At 49.2% G+C, this 22,232-nt stretch overlaps 1 protein-coding gene across 2 annotated transcripts in view; it reads right to left on the bottom strand.

Annotated features, from left to right (window-relative positions):
* The window catches only part of FNDC3A (fibronectin type III domain containing 3A), a 1,256,364-nt gene that overhangs the window by 399,058 nt on the left and 835,074 nt on the right, over nucleotides 1–22,232 (bottom strand). The gene's annotated exons all lie outside the window — the stretch shown is intronic.

Genomic DNA, 22,232 nt, shown 5'->3' with positions numbered 1-22,232 from the left:
ATAATGACAGACTACATAAACCAAAATACTTTTAGTATGCTCTCTAAAATGGCGTCATTATAATCATACCGATTATTTAGCTAGGGAAAAGGAGCAGATCGGCATTGCAACACGTGGAGCACAATGGCCAGAGCCACATTTCATGGGTATGTAATCATTTTGTAAATAAGGAAAAGTTACGGTGATACATATTGAGTTCTGTATGATGGAACAATACTTCCACAGCAACAACTACCGTCGCCAAGGATAACATTTAAAAGGGAGAGGGACCCAATGGTCAATTCCAACCACAAACAGCTGCTATCAACAGCTCATTTTTCCCACAAACCTGGGGATATAGTTGAATTTTTAGAGTTTTTCGTCTTTTAATTCTTGCCCATCTATTCCACTACATAGCCTGGATTACTGTCACGTTCCATTGCAAATTAGCATTTGTGTGGACATACATACTAAGTGGCACCCTATAAAATAGGTGACTGGAAAGACAAGAATACAAGCAGTGCTGTGGAAGAAAAGCACAAAGAGGCCAAAGCAGAGGTCAGAATGGCTTACAGTGGCAAAACCCTGACAAGCATTTAATCCTACCTCTTAGTTTCCGTCCGTGCCTAGTACTGTTTCCCACTTTGGAAGCCCACGGAAACGGGTCTAAAGGAACGGAAGAATGCATCAAGGAATAGCCAAAAATGTTACCAATATGACTCTAAGGGCAAATACTGCCCCTACAGTGTCAGTCAGTCAAGGCTCGTTATGCTAAGTATAGGTTTTGAATTAGTAGCCCAGTACCTTTGAGTGCCTTATTAGTCTGCCCTGGAGAGGGCCCTATAATTTTTAAATACGCTTTACCACATTTGCCTTCATAGACTTGATGTTCAGATTCAAAATAGGTACAATATTTGCATTTGTCTACTATAGTCAAAATAAAAGGTAGGAGTAAAAATGCAAGCAATACTGTTTTCACCAAGTCAGCTGTCAAAAAATATGGAAAACTAATGATAGTTTGCAGTTGATGCGTATGAAGATTTGAAGAACCCGAAGACCTGCTATACATAATGTTATCAAAATGAAACCCCACTGCTTCAAATATTGATATATTCACCAGTTATAGTTAGCTCTGGTAACTATAGCTTGCGCCCTAAGGCAACTATAACTCGCGCCATGACCATGCCCAGTTTTTTTTTACCAATAATTAAATTGCAAATGTTGCAGTGATATTATTAATGATGTCATAGAAGATGTCATGAGTGATGTAATATGTGGGGTAATTAGCAGTGCATGGCGAGGGTTATAGTTACCTTACGGCACACGTCATATTTACCAGAGTGAACTATACCTGGTGACCAGAGCTAACTATAACTGGTGAATTTCAGTGGTTTTGCACATTTAAAATTTTACGTTGCCACTGACATTCTCACCTAACAATGATGTTACTTTAACCTTTGCATTTTCTGTGAATTTCTAGGATGTTTTTGACATTTTTTGTTACCATACGTAAAGCCAACCTCCTGCCATGAAAGGATGTGCACGGCGAGGTGTTGGCCGCAGGGCCTGGACTATAGCCAGGCCCTACTACCACCCCCCTGCAGGCAGCCAATCCCACACTGCGCTCAATTTTTAGTTGTGCGAGGCGAGAGGTTGGACGCAGAGCCTAACCTGCAGCCAGACCCTGTGGCCAACCACATCACAGACAACCAAGATCACGCTGCGCACACCTTTTGGCGTGCGTGGCGTAGGACTGGCCTTCGGTTTCCAGAACCCCACCCCATGGGGCAAATACATATATATTAAGGGTAGGGGGGCATGCAGCCCCACACCCTTAGGCTTAATTGTACCACTGGGACCCCATTCTTGGGGCCAAATTCTAATTAAAATAGGAGGGGGTTGTAAGGCCCCTCTCCTTGAGCCCTAATAGATCTTGGGGAGCCCATGCCGGGGCCAATTTCAATTAAAAAGGGGAGAGGGGCCACTTGGCACCCTTCCCGAGCCTACTGTGACCCAACGGATCCCATTCCCAGGGAACTCTCTAAATTATAAGTGGGTGCCCCCACCAAGCCTCACAAAATTAAGGGGAGGTGGTCGTAGCCCCCCTCCTTGAGCCTCTTGAGGCCTCATTGACCCCACCCCCAGGGCCAAATTCAATTAAAATATTGAGGGGGCCACGGGCCTCCCCACCCCAAGCCTTAATTGGCTCCGGGGACCTCATCCCCCCCAGGCCTGCATTACACAGGAAAAGGGCTCAGTGAGCTTTCATAGCCCCCAGGGACCCCATTACCGAGGGCCGCATGTCATTTAAAAAGAAGGGGGGCTGCGCAGTCCTCCTTCCTGAGCTCTCTCGGGACTGGGGGCCCCCATCATCCGGGGCCAGAGGTGGGTGCCCCGGAGACCACCCGTGGCAACCACCAACCAAACATTGGGGGGCGCGGGGGAGCCTCAGAGTCCCAGTCAGCTCCCCGCAAGGAGCAGCAGTTTTTTGCATGTTCCCTCCAGGCGGGAACAATATCTGTTCTGTTTTGCTATCTGCAGAAGTCTGCTCCCAGCTGGCTGGAGGATGCTTAAATCTCCTGCCGGGTGGGAGCAGACTTGCCTTTCCTGTCCGCACTCCTGCTGGCTGAGAAGGCATGTTTGTTTATTTATTTACTAGGCCCCAGTGGATGGGGTCCAGAGGAGCTTCTTAGGCTCGGGAAGGGAGCTGTGCGGTCCCCCTCACCTATACTACGCATTTCGGCCCGGGGGAAAGAGTCCTTAGGGTCCAAATAAGTATCCAGTGGGGGCTTGCACCGCCTTCCTTCTTTTCTTTTTTATTGCAGCCACAGAGAACAAGGTCCTGGGGGCATCTCAGAGGTTCAGGGAGGGGGCCACATACCCTCTCCCCGAAATATAAACCTACTGTTGCCTCTGGGCCCTGTTCCATCCAGGGGACGCGTGGGAGTCTGCACTTTAAAAAAAAAAAAAAATGTTGCCACAGGTTCAGGAATCCTCTACAAAATTATGTCAAAATTAATAAATAAATGTGGCCTCGGGCAGGGTCCCTCTGGAACCCCACAACCAGGCCTACGGCACCAGGGTATCCCTACTCTGCCCCCTTATGTCTTTTTTTACCTTTTTCCTTAGACTCAGGACTGAGTCCTAAGTACTAAGATGGCTGACACCACTTCCTGGTTCACGTGGTGGCTGGGAACTCTGGGGTCCGCGGTCATCCGCGCCACGAAATATGCTAAGTTATTGAGCATTAATTGCTCAAAAATTAACTACTGAATGGATTTACACTGAATCACACAAAAACACTCTAGCCACACTTCCAAATCAGGTCTTGTGTATTGAAACGAAGTAATCAGTCGGGGCTGTGTAAAATATGGTTCACCACGGAATCGGGAAGAGAGAACAAGCCTGACACAACGCCTTTCATATCACAGGCTTACGGATGTATCAAGGTCCGAAGAGCTTCATTTGGACTATTCCTGGACTGTGCGATATTTTACACAGCCCCGACTGATTACTTCGTTTCAATACACCGATACTGATTTCACACTGTTGCTCCATTATGGGAAACTGAACACTTGGATTGTTTAGAAATGTTACCCTCAATATACTGAATCCAACTTGCCAGTGAAAACTACAATCCTTGATACGAAACTTTCATTTGAGCCTTGAAAAAGCCCTGCGGGCAAAACCCGTGTTGGTTGCTGCTGTATCTACATTCATGTTTTGGAAATAAAATACACAAGACCTGATTTGGAAGTGTGGCTGGAGTTTGACTCTCAGGAAAATTGGACCAAGGACTTACTAGAAATCTTATTACGAGAAAAACTTTCCCATAATCCTCTATCATTTGTAACATGCTTTGATTGGATTATAGACATAATGATTGGGTGTGCTCTGGTGCAGTGTATATAATATTAGGTCTGGATCTTTTAGGTCTGCAGATTGACTTACACCCCAGTGGGTGGGTGTTAAGACGCCATTTTTGAGCACCTCTTACCGAGTGGAGTTTAGATAATTCCGTTGTAGACTTAGAATGTCAGTAGATGTGCAGATTGAATAAGCAAACCCATTTGTTTGTGTTTATGCACAAAAACACTCTGGGGCACATTATGATCGCGGACGGACTTGAGTCCGTCCGCGACCATAGAGGAGGAGGGAACCTCCGCATGTCCTGCGGAGTTCCCTCCTGTGCAATTAGGATGTGACCGCCACCCTGGCGGTCACATCCTCTATTTTTAACATTGCGGCGGGTGCGGCTTCAAGCTGCACCCGCAGCAATGTTAAAAATGCACGCATTGCATTTGCATGCACAAAGTGGCAGGCACCGCGTGGTGCCTGCCGCTCTGTGCACGCAAATGCCCATGTGCACCCCCCACCCCCTCTTCACCCCTGGGGGCCCGCAACGGGCCCCCAAACAAGAATCCGTATGCCTTTGCACGGCGGACATGCCGCCGTGTAAAGGCATTGAAATACAGACATCCTAATACGGTGGACGGTGTCTGAGAAACACCGCCACCATATCAGGCCTTTTCCGCCGCGGTTGTAAGCCAACCGCGGCGGAAAAGCAGCGGACCTAAAGCCATCCTAATGTGGCGGTGGGTCTCTGGTGGGTCCGCAGAGGATTTTCCGCATCCTCCGGGCCGGCGGTGGCTTCCGCCGGCCCGGAGGATGCGGAAAATCCTCCATCATGATGAGCCCCTCTGTCTGGGCCAAGATCCAGCTTTCTGCCAAATTTGGAGTAAATCCATTCAGTGGTTTGGACTGCAGCTGTGTCTAAAGTTCCAATGGAAAAATTAATGGAGAAAACACATTTTGGGACCCCCCTTTTTCTGTGCCATCGCCTGCCTCACCCTGAAACTTTCCACACAGCACCCAAAGTGATTTGCAAACTAGTTTTCAAAATTTCGTGAAGATTCGTCAAACGACGCCAAAGTTATTCGCAAAACAAAAAACGCATTGTCTATGGAAACTAGGTCCTCACTATAACTACCTATCGGGATTGATGTGTATATATATATATATATATATATATATATATATATATATATATATATATATATATATATATATATATATATATATATATATATATATATATATATATATATATATATATATATATATATATATATATATATATATATATATATATATATATATATATATATATATATATATTTTCACTTAAAAACCTTACAGGGACGTTATAGTTAGGAAATACATTTTTTTTAAACTTAGAAATTCACTGAAAAACCCAGAGGCTATAGGGACGTTATAGATAGGCTCAGATTTACTTGTACAAAACCATAGAAATTTAGCAGTTATAGTTACCTGAGCTAACTATAACTTAAGCCCCCACAATGCACTGCTTATGACCTCACATATTCCATCACTCATGACAAGGTCAGTGACATCACTCATGGCATCTCAAATTACATCCCTGATAACATCATCTAGTGATAGTAAGTATTTTCTAAGAGTTTATGATTGTTAAACACATACACAAACCTACTACAAAAGTTAAATTAGTATACTAGGTGCACTACTACTCAGCGACACTACTCAAAACATATATTATATGAGTGGCTGTGTGACTGTATGTATCCTTGTGTGTATGGGTGTTTGAGTGGCTGCATGGGTGTATAAAGGGGTGTGTGAGTAGCTGTGTGGGTGAGTGAGCTGCTGTGTTAATGGCTGTTTTGGTGAGTGAATGGGTGTGTCAGTGGCTGTATGTGTGAGTGGTGGCGGTGTGCGAGGCTCCATGGGTAGGTAAATGGGTGTGTAGTGACTGCATGGGTGAGTGAGTAGGTGTCTAAATAGATGAGTGAGAGACTGGGTGAGTAAGTGACTGTATGAGTGAGTGAGTGGCTGAGTGGGTGCTTCGTTAAGTGAGTTGGTGTGTGAGTAGCTATATTGGAGAGGGAGTGTCTGTGAACGGCTATATGGGTGAGTGAGCGGATGTGTGTGCTTGTATGAATGAGTATGTAAGTGCTTGTAGGGATGAGTGAGTGACTGTATGGGTGAGTGATTGGGTGTGAGAGTGACTGTGTAGGTAAATAAGTAGGTGTGTGAGTAGCTGTATGGGTGAGTGTGTGGCTATGTGACTGGCTGTACGGGTGAGTGTATGAGTGAGAGAATTGTGTGAATGGCTGTATGAGTGAGTGGGTGGGTGGTTGAGGGGTTCTGTGGATGATGTTATCTGAGATGTCATCAGTGATATCACTTCCAGGGCACCCAGTGACTTTTGTTGGAGACTGAAGGGAGGAGCTGAGTTGGCTTAACCGTTTTTTTGTGGAAAGTTTTGTGAAGATTCATCAAACGTATATATACATACATATTACCTACTAGTGGTTCAAATCGGTAGTTATAGTTAGGGCCTAGTTTCCATAGAAAAAGCATTTTTTTTTGCTAATAACTTTGTTGCCGTTTCACGAATTTTCAAAACTGCCTTTACCGCTCATTTCAGCTGCGATCTGGAACGTTTCAGAGAGTTTTGGCAAGTGTGGGCCGAGAAAAAGTGGGGGTTCCAAAATGCTTTTTCCCCATGCAATACGTCTTAGGGATTTTAGACACTACTACAGCTCGTACTGCTGAACAGAATTACACCATATTTGGCAGAAAAGCAGGCCTTAGTCGAGAAAGATCTCTTTTTGTAATCTGGTGTAAATCCGTTGAACAGTTTTGGAATTATTAAAGAAAATTCATATTTAAATACCTAGGAACGCAAATCCTCCATAGATCCGAACGATCTCATGGTTAGTCCAGATTGGCTGCTCCATTTTACCCAGGAAGTGTTGGCAGTCATCTTGGGACTTGGGACTCAGCCCGAATCACAAACAAAACCACCCAACTAAAGAAAAAAAACATAAGGGGGCAATGTAGGAATACCCTAGGCCTGGAGGTGGTGTCCCAGAGGAATCCCCACTCGTGCCAAAAACTTTTTTTCTTAATTAATTTTTTTAAAATCATTATTTATTTTTTATTATCTATTATTTGTGTGACCAAACATTTCTTTTTTTGTTATTTTATTTTGCGAATTTCACAAATAATTGCCAATTCATCACTACGTAACTCCTCGGGAACCATTCATAATTGTCTCAATTTAGCCAGTGCCTCCAAGTAACTTATTGGTAACTCATTTAAACGTTTTAGCACTGAAGGAATTATGAGCTGTGGTTAAGCTTTTAGATCCAAACAGATAAAATTCAATAATTCGTCAAATTTTTTTTTACAGGTAATCATTTAAGGGATTTATGCATCTCTAGATCTTTTAATATGGTAAATAGCTTGTCAGATATAGTGAAATCAACTGAGCATGTGTGAGTTAGATTTTTTTATTTTTTTATTTGTTTTATTGTTGCATCAAAGTAAACAGATACCGTGGAAATTATCAGCTGATGTGGCCTCAACATTCAGCCATGCGTGCAACATTTTTTGATTTATATAACTGGTGCAAATATACAATTCCTCGATCAAGCCGTGCAGATCGTACAACCATGTCTACTGGTCGGGAGACAGTGAACCTGCATGACCAAGAGGATAGTGAATGATAACAGTTACGTAAATTCCGGTCTCAAAGGCGTTGGATCGGGGCCTGTACTGTCCGTGAGCGGTGCAACCAGAGAACAGGGGGGAACAAAACCGTGGGAGGGAAGCGTGTGGGCGCTAGCAAGGACAAAGTAGGGGGATACCAGTGACGGGCGTCAGGGGGGGGGGGGGACCCAGGGGGTCAATCAGCCTGCGTTCCAGAGGGGTGAGCAGGTAGTCAGGAGCGTGCTCTGGGGGGGGGGGGGGGGGGAGACATCAGGTAGATGCTATTGGTCTCCTCGGGCTGGGAGGGAAGGGGAAGGGGTAGGCGGTTCACCCACAGTCGAGGACTGTCGGAAGCTGTGGAGGAGCATGGCCCATTCCATGGATATGGGAAATTTACGCGCACCCCTGGCTTCTTCCTCTCTAAGAGCATCCTCTTCTGCTGCCGCCCATTTACCGACCGCCCCCGTCCAGGCTGCTATAGGGGGACCCTCCGGGGATCGCCAGCGCATGGTTATGCATCTGTTCGCTAACAGGAGCGCTAAGGACACGAAGCGTCTATGCACTGGGACTCGCTTAGGGACATGAAAGATGCCTAGTGCACTAGACTCCCAGGTGGATAATGTGGTGAGGCCTGTCAGTTCCGACAAGGTGTCGTGTACCGCCTGCCAAAAGGAATGGAGGTCGGGGCAGCTCCAAAACATATGGCGAAAATCTGCAGCAGGGGCGCAGCATCTGGGGCATAGAAATGACGTGGAGGGATAGAATTTCTGTAAGCGCGCTGGGGTGAGGTACGCCCTGTGTAGGATATAGTATTGGATGTTCTTGAAGCGGGCGTTCCTAGAGACGCGTTTGGGGGCCTCCAGCGCCTTAGTCCACTCAGAGTCATGCAGCGCGCGGCCTATGTCCTCCTCCCATGCAGTTCGCAAGGTCGTCAGGGGAGCGTGTGAGAGTTCTCGGATGGATTTGTACAACCAGGTGACTAAGTGGCGTCCCACCCCCATACGTAGGATAGCGTGTATGACTGGATGCGTGTCTGGCTCACCCGTACGAAGGTCAAAATGGGGTCGGAATCCATCAATCAGCTGTCGATATCTGAGGAATTGGCCCGGGGGGAGCCCATATTCAGCGGTCAGACGGTCAAGTGTTTTTAGCTGGCCCTCCTCAAAGAGCAACTCCAGATCCGTGATGCCACAGAGCGACCATTCGGCGAAAAACGGAGCCGTGAAGTAGGAGTCTTGCCTGGGGCCGCCTATCAGTGGTAAGAGCGGAGAGTACGGAGGTCTAGCGGGGGACATTCGGTGGATCCGCATCATGCACCGGCGCGCTATCGCCACTTGGAGGGGGTACGTGCGCCGTGGCTTGGTGCCCGGGAGTAGTAGACGGGTGAGTTCCGGGGCCGCAATTCTACCGGTCGAAGTGACAGTTTCCTGAGGGTAACGGTCCGCCGTCCAGTACGACAGCCACTGGAGCTGCGCTGCAAGGAAGTACGACTCGAATGACGGAGCTCCGAGCCCTCCCAGCGTCGTGGGAAGTTGGAGAGTTTGCAGGGCGACCCGGTGTCGGCCCTCGCCCCAGACAAGGGTCCCTAGGAGGGAGTCAATGTCGCGGAAAAAAGATTTGGGTGGCACCACTGGCAAATTCGTGAAGTGGTATAAGAGCCGGGGGAGCATGATCATTTTAGCCAGTGCAATCCGACCTATTGGGGCTAGTGGGAGTTTATTCCAGAAGGCAACCGCCGGGCGCAGGCTGGCAAGCACTTTGCAGTGATTCCCCGCGAAGAGGTCAGCCGGGGAATGGTACAAGCGGACACCAAGGTATCGGGGGGCTTCCGCGGACCACGAGAGTTTATGTGCTCCGAGCTCGATTTCCCGGGGGGGCAGGCTCGGGTCCAAGGGGTAGACCGTGGGTTTGTCCCAGTTCACCTGTAGTCCCGAGGCATTCGCAAATTCCTCCAGTGTCGCCCCTATAGTGGTCAGGTCCGTTTCGATGTCTCGGACGTATATAAGGAGATCATCCGCGTACATGGAGACACTGTGTGTGCCGTCCGCAAGCGGGATGCCCCATTCCGCACCCTCCAGGCGTAGTCTTACCGCCAGCGGCTCGACCGCCAGTGCAAATAAAAGAGGCGACAGGGGGCACCCCTGCCGCGTGCCTCGCCGGACCTCGAACGCTGGTGATATACGTTTCCCGATTCGGATTCGCGTGGTTAGATCAGTATACAAGAGGCGCGTGTACGCTATAAGCGTCGGGCCAACATTAAGGCGTTGCAAGACCGAGAAGAGATAGGGCCAGGTGAGGGTGTCAAATGCCTTCTCCAGGTCCATAATGAGGCAGGCGGCGCGAGGAAATCTGCCACGCACCTGATCCTGGACATGGAAGACTCGGCGAAGGTTCTGGGAGGTGGTCCTTCCCAGAACAAAGCCGCATTGGTCGGGGTGGACCAGTGGGCGTATGACCTGTGCATAACGATCAGCTAGAATTTTCCCCAGGATTTTACAGTCGGCCGATAAGAGCGTGATGGGGCGGTACGATCCCATGAGGAGTGGATCTCTGTGGGGCTTAGGAAAGGTAACAATCACGGATTCCCGCAGTGACTGGGGTAGTCTCCCTAGATGAAGAGAGGCCCCAAACACCCGTGATAAATGGGGGACCACTAGGGGAGAGAATGTCGAGTAGTATTCCATCGGGAAGCCGTCTAGCCCTGGCGCTTTATTCCGGGACATTGCCCGAATCGCCTGGGTAATGTCAGGGGGTTTGATCTTGGTGTCAAGGGCGCGCTTATCCACATCCGATATTGTAGGTAGCGTCAGTGGATTTAAAAAACTATCCACAGAAAATGGGGAACAGTGGGTCGGAGTCCCGTACACTTGTGTATAGTGTCGCTGGAACGCCAGGAGGATCTCGGCCTGTGAGCGCACCAGCACGCCGTCCGGGTTGATAATATCCGTGATCGGCTTGATTACGGTATCTTGCCTTGCCATCCAAGCCAGTAGCGCACCAGTTTTGTCTCTGTCCTTATGCACCCTAGAGGCATAAGCTCTAAAATTGTACTTTCGGAGGTCAGCGCAGGCCGTCTGATATTCTGTCTTAGCCTCGGCTATGAGTATGGCGTGCTCCTCTGAGTCGTCAGGCTGCATAGTGAGTGCGGCCAGAGACCGCTCTGAGGTCTGGAGCATCCGTTCCAAGGTGCGACTAACCCCGACAACCTGTTTGATGCATTCGCCCCTTGCCACCACTTTAAAAGCGTCCCACTCCACCAGTACCGACGATGCCGTGTCTGTGTTGTGTGTGAAGTAGTCTTGGATGCTGGACTTGTGTGCGTCCCTGAATACTGGGTCCGAGAGGCAGTCTCTAGGGAGGCGCCAGGTGGGGACTGGCGGGTGCGGGGGGCGCCAGTTCAGCCGAATGATGTGGGCGTCATGATCCGATAGGATCCGACCCAAGTAATCTGTAGATGCGATCTTAGGGAGGATCGGTGTAGAGCAAAGGAAACGGTCCAGGCGGACCCTGAGGTTATGCGGGATCGAGTGGAAGGAGTAAACGCGGGCCAGTGGGTGCAGGTGTCGCCATGCGTCGGTGAGTGCCCAATGCATGGTCCATGCCCTGAAGAGGTCTGCCTGTCGAGGGGCCGGGGAGTGTATGGGGGGAGGATGCGAGCGATCCAGGGCGGGGTCTAGTGTACAGTTAAAGTCACCTCCCAGTACCCATGGAACTGCAGTGAACTGGGCCAAAACGCCTGTGAGGTGGTCCCAGAATTTGTCCTGATCTGTGTTGGGGGCATATTTGCTTCCGAGGAGTATACCCTGGCCATCGAGCACCCCTTCTAATAGTGCATACCGGCCCTCTCTATCTACCACCCGTCGAAGTTCCCGGAAGGGAGTGCCAGGCCTGACCCAAATTAACGCGCCGCGCGCAAATGCTGAATAGTGTGTGGCACAGAGGATCCCTCGCCATTTGATTTGTAAGCGGGTGAGCTCGGTGGTGTTAATATGTGTCTCCTGTAGAAACGCAATATTGGCTGACATGCGCCTAATATATGAGTAAACAGAGTAGCGTTTGCTGGGTGTGTGTAGGCCTCGCACATTCAGTGTAAGGACATTAACGTCTGAGCATGAGATTGCCATATTTAGGGTGTCGTGAGTGGGAGAGGGAACCCCCTGCAGCCCCCGACGGCCGTCGGTGTGCATGTTGCATACGTGTTCCTATGCGCCGGGCTTCCACTGTCATAGGGGAGGGACTAAGGGGAGTAACAATAAACAGAACTGTAGGTGGGAAACAGTCCCAATACTGGGGATATCTCACCGGGGGTGGCATATCCAAACTAGTGTCCCACTTGGGGAGAAATACAACGAATAACTGCGGGGGTGGCAGCGTGTGTCGCTGCTGGGCTTGTGCGCGGGTCGGGCTCTTGTATGAGAAGCGTCTATCGCACGTTAGCGCTTACAAGCAAATGACAAAACAGTCTAAGCTCCTAGACGTCGCGCAACACAACAAAACACCATGAGAAGGATATAACAGTAGGTAGTCCTTTCATCAGGAGGAGGTGCCAGATCAGCTGGCCAGGGTGGCTTCCAAGGTGTGTACCGCCACAAGGGGGGAGGAGATCGGACCGATCCCCGACAATGTTCCGTCACTGTCCCGGTCCTTCTCAGGGGTGAACAGGTGCGGTTGGCCTTCCAGATCCGATGTCGTGGGCGACGTATGTAGGCCGGTCACCGCTTTCAAGGCGTCTCGTCGTTCTTGCATGATTTGTGCAAGGTCGGGTGAGCCCTTGGGGGGTGACTCCTGGCCTCTGGGGCGGCCCGATCGAGCGCGGCTCGCACCTCGCCGCCTGGATCGCCGGAAGTCGTTGTTGCGTGCTCTCTGGGGTCCAGGATTAGGGATGATTGGGCAGTGAAACTCAGTCCAGTCCTGCGCTTCCTCCGCCGTATTGAAAAAGAGGGCTTTCCCCTTGTGCAGCACCTTCAGGCGGGCCGGGAACAGCAGGGAGTATTGAAGGTCATTTGCGCGAAGGCGTCTTTTGACATTGAGGTAGGTGGAGCGCTGGTGCTGGACTTCTCGGGCGTAGTCCGGGAACACCATAACATGCTGGTCCTCCACTTGTAGGGGACCCACTGTCCGGGCCGCACGGAGCACCGCGTCGCGGTCTCGGAAGTGCAAAAATGTCGCCAGCATGGGTCGTGGAGGGAGGCCCGGTTTAGGCGCTCGGGCGGGGACCCTGTGGGCTCTTTCAATGGAGAAGTATGCCGACCTGTCTGCTTCCGGTGTGAAAGATTTGGTCCAAGATTCCATGTACGTCAGAGGGTCCGAGTTCTCAATCCCCTCCGGCAGACCCAGGACGCGAATATTACATCTCCTTGAGCGCCCTTCTAAGTCCACTGTACGTTCCTCGAGGGCCGCCACACGGTGTAGGACCTCCTTCAGCTCCGCTGTCTGTGATTTCACCGCAGGTTGTAGCTCGGTCACGATCCGTTCTCCCTCCTTCACTCTATCTGCCAGCTTGCGGTGGTCGTCGCGGATTAGACTAATGTCCGTCGTCAGAACTCCCAGCCGCTCCTCCATCGATAGGCAGGACAATTCGATTGCCGCCAACACCTGATCTAACTTCGCCGACAGTGTAGGGTCGGTTTGCGACGCATGGGCCTGCGTCCATGTCCTTGTTTGTGGCATCCTCTCGGGGGCCGTCTCGGGGACCGCCGTGCATTTCGCAGTATTTGTTTTCCCCATGAGTGCTGACAGAAATGGGGGGGGGGGGCCCCCGGCTCCTGTGTATTTCGCGTTCAGTAGGCCGCCTCTCTTCGGTGTGTCTAGATAGGGAGGAGCTCAGCATAGGTTGAGTGCCCAATCTTTTGCGGTCCGGGGGGCGGTTACTGTCCTCCCACTGGGGGGCCCACTTCCGGTCAGGACGCCCTCAGCAGTTCGCGGCCCCAGGGGGCGACAGATCGGGTGCTAGGAGACGTGCAGTAGAAGGGCACTGCCACTATAGTCCAGGGGGCCCCTCGGAGATAGGGTGCCCCCGTGAAGGCCGGATCCAATGTTCTCTCCTCCCCGGCACGCAGCTCCGTCCTCCAGGCAACTCCGGGGGCCAAGGAACTGACGACCAGGGCCCAGGGGGGGTCCTCGGGCCGACGAGAGTCTACGGTGTGGCGCGCCACCGCCGCGGGGCTAGTAGAGTATCGTGCCCCCAGGGTGGATCTCACGTCAATCACGGCGCTACAACACCCATGGACGCCATCATAGGGTCAGGCACCCGGGTCCACCGGGCCACACAAGGTTTCAAAGGTGTTCCAGCCCCCCCCCTGAGCAGAGGCCGACATGGACCGCGACGGGCCCCAGAGGAGACAGGGGGGCCGCCGGGTCACTGGCACCGCGGCTCACGAGAGGAGAGGGAGGGGGCGTACACCTACCGTCCTCAGGAGGGATCGTGGTCGCTCGGAGGGCTCAGCGCCACACAGGCGGGATCTCCGTTGGTGCTCCGCGGTCCACGGCGGTGAGCCGAAAAGTGCCAAGATCAGGCTCCTGGGCGCGAAGAGGTGCCGGCGCTACGGCACTGCATCAGTGTGGCCGCCATCTTGTGTGTTGAGATGAGTCAGCTCCGGGCCGAAAGTCCGAGGTCTGTCTGCCGCGCTCCCTACCAGGCAGCGGAGTCTGCAATAGCCCTTTCCAGCGGTGGTCGCCGCTTCGGGGACAGATTTTCAAAGGCGCTCCCGGCAGGCAGAGGGAGTCGCGCCCGCCATCTTGTGTGCTCGGCGCACGGTTCCGGACGCGGAGAGAGACGGATCAGTGGTCATCATCCGTCCGCTGTTCCCAAGACGAAGGCGGAGGGCGTCACCCTGCAGGTAAGTCTTGTAGGAGTGGTTATTGGAAGGCTGAGGCTCCCGGCGATCATGGGAAATGGGCAAGATGCTAGCCCGATCGCGGAGCCTCAGCAGGACACAGCCGCCATCGTGGCTCGCCAAGCCACGCCCCCACTATTCTGAGCATGTGTGAGTTAGATGACAAGCATTCACAGAAGCGCCAGACAAATGTGGGAATATTATATTCATAGGCCCAACAAAAATTATTGATTGTAGATAATGATCTCTTTAATCATTCAATGAGACATTAATGGACAGAAATCTTAAAGTAATGCAGTTGATGTTGATAAACGTATAAACAATAAAGGAAGCAGAATCTTAAGCGCATCTCTTGAAGGATATAGGGTATTACCAGTACAGTTTAGCATCCTCAATATTGGTATCATAAAAGCTTACACGTGCCTCATACTAACCAGATGGGGGGAACAGAGACCAAGCACAACTGCAAAGAAGCTCTCAACCACTTCACCACAACATTTAATGCTGCTAAACTATTTCCAAAACCGTATCTCTTCTCAATCAATCAATCAGGGTTCTTGTAGCACGTCTACTCACCCGTAAGGGTCTCAAGGCGCTGAGTGGGGTTGGGAGAAGAGCTCATGTTCAGCTCATGTTCAGTCAAAAAGCCAGGTCTTGAGGTCCATGCTGAAATGAGGCAGCGATGATGATTGCCTGAGATGTAGAGGCATGGAGTTCAAGGTCTTTGCAGCACGGTAGGAGAAGGACCTTCCACCAGCCGTGGTCTTGCGGATCCATGGAATGGTGGCCAGGGCCAGTGGGCAGAGTGGAGATGTCTGATGAAAGTGTAGAAAGAGAGGCGGTGGTTGAGGTATGCAGGTCTGGTGTTAAGGAGGGCTTTGTAGGCGTGCATGAGGAGCTTGAAGGTATTTCTTTTGTTGATAGGTAGCCAGTGAAAGTCTCTCAGGTGACCAGTGATGATGTGGCAGTGGGGGATGTTCAGGATGGATCTGGCGGAGACATTCTGTATGTTCTGCAGTTTCTTTAGCAGTTTTTGGGTGGTGTCGGCATAGAGTGCATTGCCCTAGTCAAGACTGCTGCTGGCGAGGGCATGGGTGATCGTTTTCTTGGACTCAATGGAAATCCATTTGAAGATCCTTTGAAGCAGGTGGAGCGTGTGGAAGCAGGAGGACGAGACAGCATTGATTTCGCGGTTTATTGAGAGCGAGGAGCCCAGGATGATGCTGAGGTTTCATGCGAGGTCCGTGGTTGTAGTGGGAGTTCCAAGCACTGCGGGCCACCAGGAGTCATCCCAGCCAGAGGGGGTGGAGCCCAGGATGAGGATTTTGGTCTTGTCTGAGTTGAGCTTGAGGCAGCTGTCCTTCATCCAGGTGGCGACTGCCTTTATCTCATTGTGGAAGTTGCTCTTGGCGGCTGTGGGGTCATCTGTGAGAGAGAGATTTAGATGGGTGTCGTCGGCCTAGGAGACTATGTTGAGTCCGTGGCTTCTGACAATGGGTGCAAGCAGGGCCATGTAGTTGTTGAAGAGGGTGGGGCTCAGGGAGGATCCCTGAGGCACTCCGCAGCTTATCTCTGTGGGTTATCAGTAAAACAGCAGAAGTCTGGCATTGTGGAGTTTTGCACAGAGGGTGTGGTGAGAGATGTTGTCGAACGCAGCCAAGTGGTTCAGGAGGATGAGGGCTACAGTCTCGCCTTGGTCGAGGAGGGTCCTGATGTCATGTGTAGCGGCGAGGAGTGCGGTCTCAGTGAAGTGGTTGATTCTGAAGCCTGACAGGGAGGGGTAGAGGATGTGGTTAGTTTCAATGAACTCGGAGAGTTGGGCATTGATGGCTTTTTCAATTACTTTAGCTGGGAAGGGGGGCAGAGAGATGGGTCTGTAGTTCTTGAGGTCCGTCGGGTAGGCAGAGGGTTTCTTCAGCAGGGGGTTAATCTCTGCGTGTTTACAGTCTTCTCAGAAGGTGGCAGACTCGATGGAGCAGCTGATAGTGTGGCAGAGATCGGGTGAGATGGAGGTGCCAGCTTTGTTGAAGATGTGGTGAGGGCAGGGGACTGAGGGAGCTCTGGAGTGGATGTTCTTCATGATCCTGAGGGTGTCGTCAGAGGTGTGGGTGGGCCAGTTGGGCAGGGTCTGGAGCCATTGGATGCGGTGGTTGCGAGTGGGGTGGGTCTCAGGTTGGTTGGTTTTGGTGAAGGAGAAGTGGAAGCAGTGGTGGCCTAGTGTGGCTCAGAGGTGTGGATTACGAAGATGTTGATGCTTGCGGTGAAGAGGGGGTCGAGCTTGTGTCCTGCTTAGTGGATTGGAGAAGTGACCAGTTGCTTGAGTCCGATGGTGGCGAGGTTCTCAAGTAGGGATGAGGTGTTGCAGTTGTTGAGGCTGTCCAGGTGGAAATTGAGGTCGCTGAGGGGAATGTAATCCATTGAGGCGAGAGCGTAGTGAGCGATTAATTCGGCTAAGGCTTCGATGAATGTGGGGCAGGGTCCAAGAGGTCTGTTAACAAGGGGGTCGCAGAGGGTGGCATTCAGGTTGGTCTGGATCAGGAAATGGAGATGTTCCATGTTGGGTGAATGGTTGTCGGAGCTGGTGATGAGGTGGAAGATGTTTTTGTGTACGAGGGCGATGCCTCCTCCCGGCCGGTTGACGCGGTCCTTGTGGATGATTTAGTAGCCGTCAGGGATGGCGGTTACAATGTCCAGGGCAGAGGTGGGGTTCATCCAGGTTTCCGTGAAGAAGGCGACGTCAGGGGACATGGAGTCAAGCAGGTCCCAGATCTCCACCATATGTCTTTTGAAGGAGCGGGTGTTGAGTAGAATGCATCAGAGGTGGTCAGTTCTTGAGGGATTGTGTGGTTGGTGGCTCTGGTGTGTGGAGGCCAGAGAAGGTGCAGTTGCGGCAGGAGAACTGGCCCTGAGTGTTATTTGGTGAAGCGAGGTGGCAGGTGGTGGAACTTCCCGGGTTTAGAGCACGGAGGGTGCTGCGGTCGTAGTGTTGGAGGCAACGGGAACCAGAGTCTGTGGAGCTGGGCGTGACCCTGGCGCATACTGGCACAGAGGGCTTGCCTATGGCGCGGCGGCACAGCAGCCGCCATTAAGTAGTATTGGGATGGCGGGAGGGTTGGGCTTCTGGAAGGTGGGAAAATGGCACCTGGAAGGGGGCGGGTGGCAGGGAGCGAGCAGCAACGAGGGCAGACAGGGGTGAAACTGGAGTGGAAGTAAGGATAGTAGTGAAGACAAGAGGCAGCACAAAAAGATACAGAACAAGCAGTAAAGTAAAGAAGCAACAGTAATAGAAAAGAAAAGAAATAACAGTGGACAGAACAGCATTTGGAAGGGGGCAGACCTCTGGGAGCGAGCAGCGGCGAGGGCAAGAAGGGGGGAAACTGGAGTGAAAGTAAAGACAGAAGTGAAAACAAGAGGAAGCGCAAAGAGAAGCAGAACAGGCAAATAGAAAAGAAATAACGATGAACAGAACGGTGCTTGAAAGGGGGCGGGCCGTGAGGAGCGAGCACCAGCGAGGTTGGGAAGGGGACAAATAGGAGTGCAAGTAAGGACAGAAGTGAAAACAAGAGGCAGCACAAAGAGATACAGAAATGCAGTAAAGAAAGTGAAATAGAGAAACAACAGTTATTGAAAAGAAAAGAAATAACAGTAGACGAGTCCTCTCCAGCCTGACAACTCTACTCAATAATCGATTTCCTGATTTCTCTCAGGAGTGTATCAACACTGCTTTGAAAGTGCTCCACCTCCCTGTCATTACTGAAATGAACACACTGTCAACACTTGATCCCCTTCTACTACCGCCACATCTCTCAACTACCTTTGTTTTCTAAAAGACTGAAGCCTCACATTCAACAGACTAACCAATCACCCCTTCATGCATAATCTATTAAATATTTTGCAGGCACTTACCACTACGCAATGTGTCCTTCCCGAGTCATGAAGCTCATCAGAGGATCCAATCACAACCACCAATCTCCAGTCACTTAACCAATTGCTCTACTAGCTCTTCCACCGGCCCATTCTGCTTCTTTGTGCTACTTGTACTCCCAATCCAACCCTTCTACCTCGAAGCTCTGTTCTAGAAATCGTCCACATCTCACATTAGATTACCATTTTAGGCAAAATGATTTGCTTCTTTGGGTTTTAGTATCACTACTTTGAGGACAAGAACCACGCCTTTTTGCAATTCCTATCTTCGTCTCCTCACTTTCATGTTCTTCTCTCTTACTGCCCTCCTGCAATCAGTCAATGATGGCCCATTTCCTCATATTGGATTCTTCAAAAGCCGAAGTTACTGTAGCGCCCAGCCTTAAATACTCCAAGCACTCTATCTGCAGCTATCCTATTTAAACTAAACTAATTAAACTTTTTCCCCATGCCTGCGCTTAGGTATGCTCTTCAATTCCAAAATGTGTATAAGAGAATTCATCTTTTACTTTGAAATGGCACAGGCACTAAAGAGTTTAATATCTACCAGATTCACCCACTTCTATTCCAAACTAAAGCACTAGTCATAAGTGAAACTAATAACTGAAATATCCTCCTGGTTGGCCTGCTACCAACACATTCTCATTCCTTACCAGGTCTGTCAACTTTGCACTTGCAACTTGTTCAGACTCTCTAGATGGACACACACTTCTCTTTATGGGTAACAAGCTGACTGGCTCTGTGAAAGCTAGTGTCAAATACAAACTGCTTATAATGGTGTTCAAATCTATTCCTAAAACCTCCGTCTCATACTCTCTGGAGGTCTGATGCCATTACAATTCTTCAATAACACAATCAGCCAGTTAAAAAACACTTGCTACACCTAAACCGCTATATGCTGCTTAAGAATTACAAACATTTAGCTCCTTAGTCTAGTGAAATTAATATATTCAATGATGTAAGAGCTATTACCTCCCTTCAAATTTTAAACTGTGTAAAAATATTAATTTCCTTAAAATAATCTAAATACTAACCACCAGAGACAATTGTATGCATATCCTACCCCTGCTCCACTGATTTTAAGAAAGGGACATAACATATAGTAGGAAACTGATGCAGATTAAATCAGTAAATAATAGTCTGTTATTGAAGCAATGTATTGGTAAATTACAACAATGAATTGTTAGGTAGGCCTCTTTGAAATATGAGACATTTTGTTATTTGTGCATCATAAAATCAAAAAATCAATATGATTTGTGGCCATCGCTCCTTTTCCTATCTTGCCCCTCAGCTGGGGAACAAATTGCCCTCCTACCTTTTATCCATCTCTGAACATAAACTCTTCCGGGCCAGTCTCAAAACCTGGCTGTTCCCGAAATGAGATCTCCTTTTCGCCTGAATCATTTCCCCAGCACTGTTTCCACTTGCTTTTCTCTTCCCAAAGCGCCTTGAGACCTTGCAGTGACAAGCTTTTGCGCTCTACAAAAACCTTTGACTTGACTATAACTGTTCCTCTCAACTTGAAAATAAAAACTCATCATTGAGGTATGGATAATGAAAAACATGAGGCCTATCATTGTATGGTATGTTGTGGCCTGTCACTGTTCAGTATGGCATGGCCTGCCATTGTATAGTACAGCATGGTTTAATATGGCTTGTCATTGCACAGTATGGTATGGTATGTCGTTGCATTGTAAAGTATGGTATGGCCGGTCATTGAATAGTATAGTATGAGATGGTACGGTCTGTCATTGTATGGAATGGTACGGTATGACCTGTCATGTAGTAAATAAAAAAAGGTATTGCCTGTCATTTTATAGCATGGTATGGCCGGTCCTTGTATAGTATGGGATGGGATGGTATGGCCTATCATTGTAATGCATGAAATACTATGGCCCGTCATTGTGTAATATGGTATGGAACAATATGGCCTGTCGTATAGTATGTTATTGAACAGAATGGCATGGCCTCTCATTGTAGAGTATAGTATGGCATTTTATGGCCTGTCATTGTATATTATGGTATGGTCTATCATTCCATAGTATGCCATTATATGGTATGGTATGGCCTGTAGTTGTGTAGTTGGCTTATCACTGTACGGTATGGTATGGTATGCTATGGCCTGTCATTGTAAAGTATGGTATGATAATCTTTGTTACAAAGTGCACATTAAGCTAGCGGGAAAAGCGCAAAAGGAGCAGCCATGCAACCAAAAAAACGCTTACAACATCAAGTGTTTTTCACACTAGAATGTTCTATCCAACCCGTAACCAGGCACACATAAATCAATTTAAAACACAACCTGTTTTTTTGCATAAAGCATTTTAAAAATGCCCAAGATATCCTATAAATCATGAAACGCGTACCAAAGAAAAAATTTGTTACAAACTAAAAGAGTGATTACTTATAGAGCAAAGCCATCAATTGTATTTTGAAATCATTGTTAAAAGTGATGTTAACAACCTGTGGCCTGCTGTTGTTATGGGGCATCAAATAGTAGAAGGGGAGAGGATGAAAAGTAAAATGGAACAAACATGGGAAAAGACAGATGAAACCAACAACACAGAGCAACCAGATGCAAGAAAACCTAAAACACATACACTCTTACAAAGTGCGGCAAGTGGGAAAAAACAGGCAGAGACAGAATACAGAAGCAACAGAAGGACACGCCCCCAGAAAAGGAAGCAGTACTTAGTTCATGCTTCAGAGTCGGGGATACACACGAACAGAAAGTGAAGCCAGAATGCACTGACCAAAAAGGAGACAGCAAAATAAAAATGACAATGGACCTAATGAATGGTAAGCAATGGGCAGGCTCTGAGCCCCCTGGATGAAAAGAAAATGTCCCACAAGCAACAGCGCCTGCACTTTCTCAGGGGAGACACAGACAGTGATTTTCATTATTACGCATGGAACAGAACAATATGAGCTGTTATGTATTTTATTGATGTGTTTTTATTTTCATTTTTGTATTGCTTAATTATCAACATTTTCCTTCGGTTTTCACTTAGTTTTACACAACATATACAATGTGCTACACTTTTACTTACGAATCTTCCGATTGTAATGTTTCTTAATTTAGCCAGTTTTTAAATTTGTTTCAAGCTCATTCAAAGAGAGACTGTGGAATCATTTGACCTAATTAAATATGGAGGGATTCAAATATGTTTGCTGAAAGTTTAGAAACAGGAGAACTCCCACCGGACCAGCGCACAGTCACCATAGTAGCCATTCTAAAGCCTGGGAGACCGGCAGATCAATGTACCTCATATCGGCCTATTTCTCTCATGAATGCTGAGGCCAAAATCCTCGCCAAATTATTAGCGCTTCGACTTACGCCACACCTATCTAAGCTCGTACATCAGGATCAATCGGGCTTTATGCCCGGCAGAAACATAGCACTAAATTTAAGACGATTACATGGGGTGATGGCACGTGCGGTCTATCTGCAGGAGCCGGCAGTGCTACTCTCACTGGACGCACATATGGCATTCGACATAGTCCATTGGCCCTTTCTCTTCGTGGTGCTGCGCCATCTGGGATTCGGTCCGAAGTTTTGTGCTTGGATCCGACTACTTTACACTAAACCCATGGCACATGTCACAGCTAATGGCCATATTTCAGTAGACTTTCCCCTGGCCAGGGGCACGCGCCAAGGCTGACTGTTATCGCCACTATTGTTTGCCCTGGTACTAGAGCCTCTGGCGGCATGGAAACGTTGGGAACCAACTATCAATGGCCTCAAATGGGCTGATAATTGGGAGGATAAAATCTCCCTTTACGCCGACGATATCCTGTTGTATTTCACTTCCCCTAGGCGTTCCATCATCACTCTTTTGGATGTCTGCACGGCTTATGGACGGGCATACACTATAAACTGGTCTAAATCCACCATGTACATGCTTCGCGGTCCGCCACCGCGCCTTACGGACGGCTGTCCGTTACAGACTGCGGAAAGCA

The sequence above is a fragment of the Lissotriton helveticus genome, chromosome 8, assembly GCF_964261635.1.
Source record: "Lissotriton helveticus chromosome 8, aLisHel1.1, whole genome shotgun sequence".
Classification (NCBI taxonomy): Eukaryota; Metazoa; Chordata; class Amphibia; order Caudata; family Salamandridae; genus Lissotriton; species Lissotriton helveticus.
This window is presented reverse-complemented; position numbering and strand designations above follow the sequence as displayed.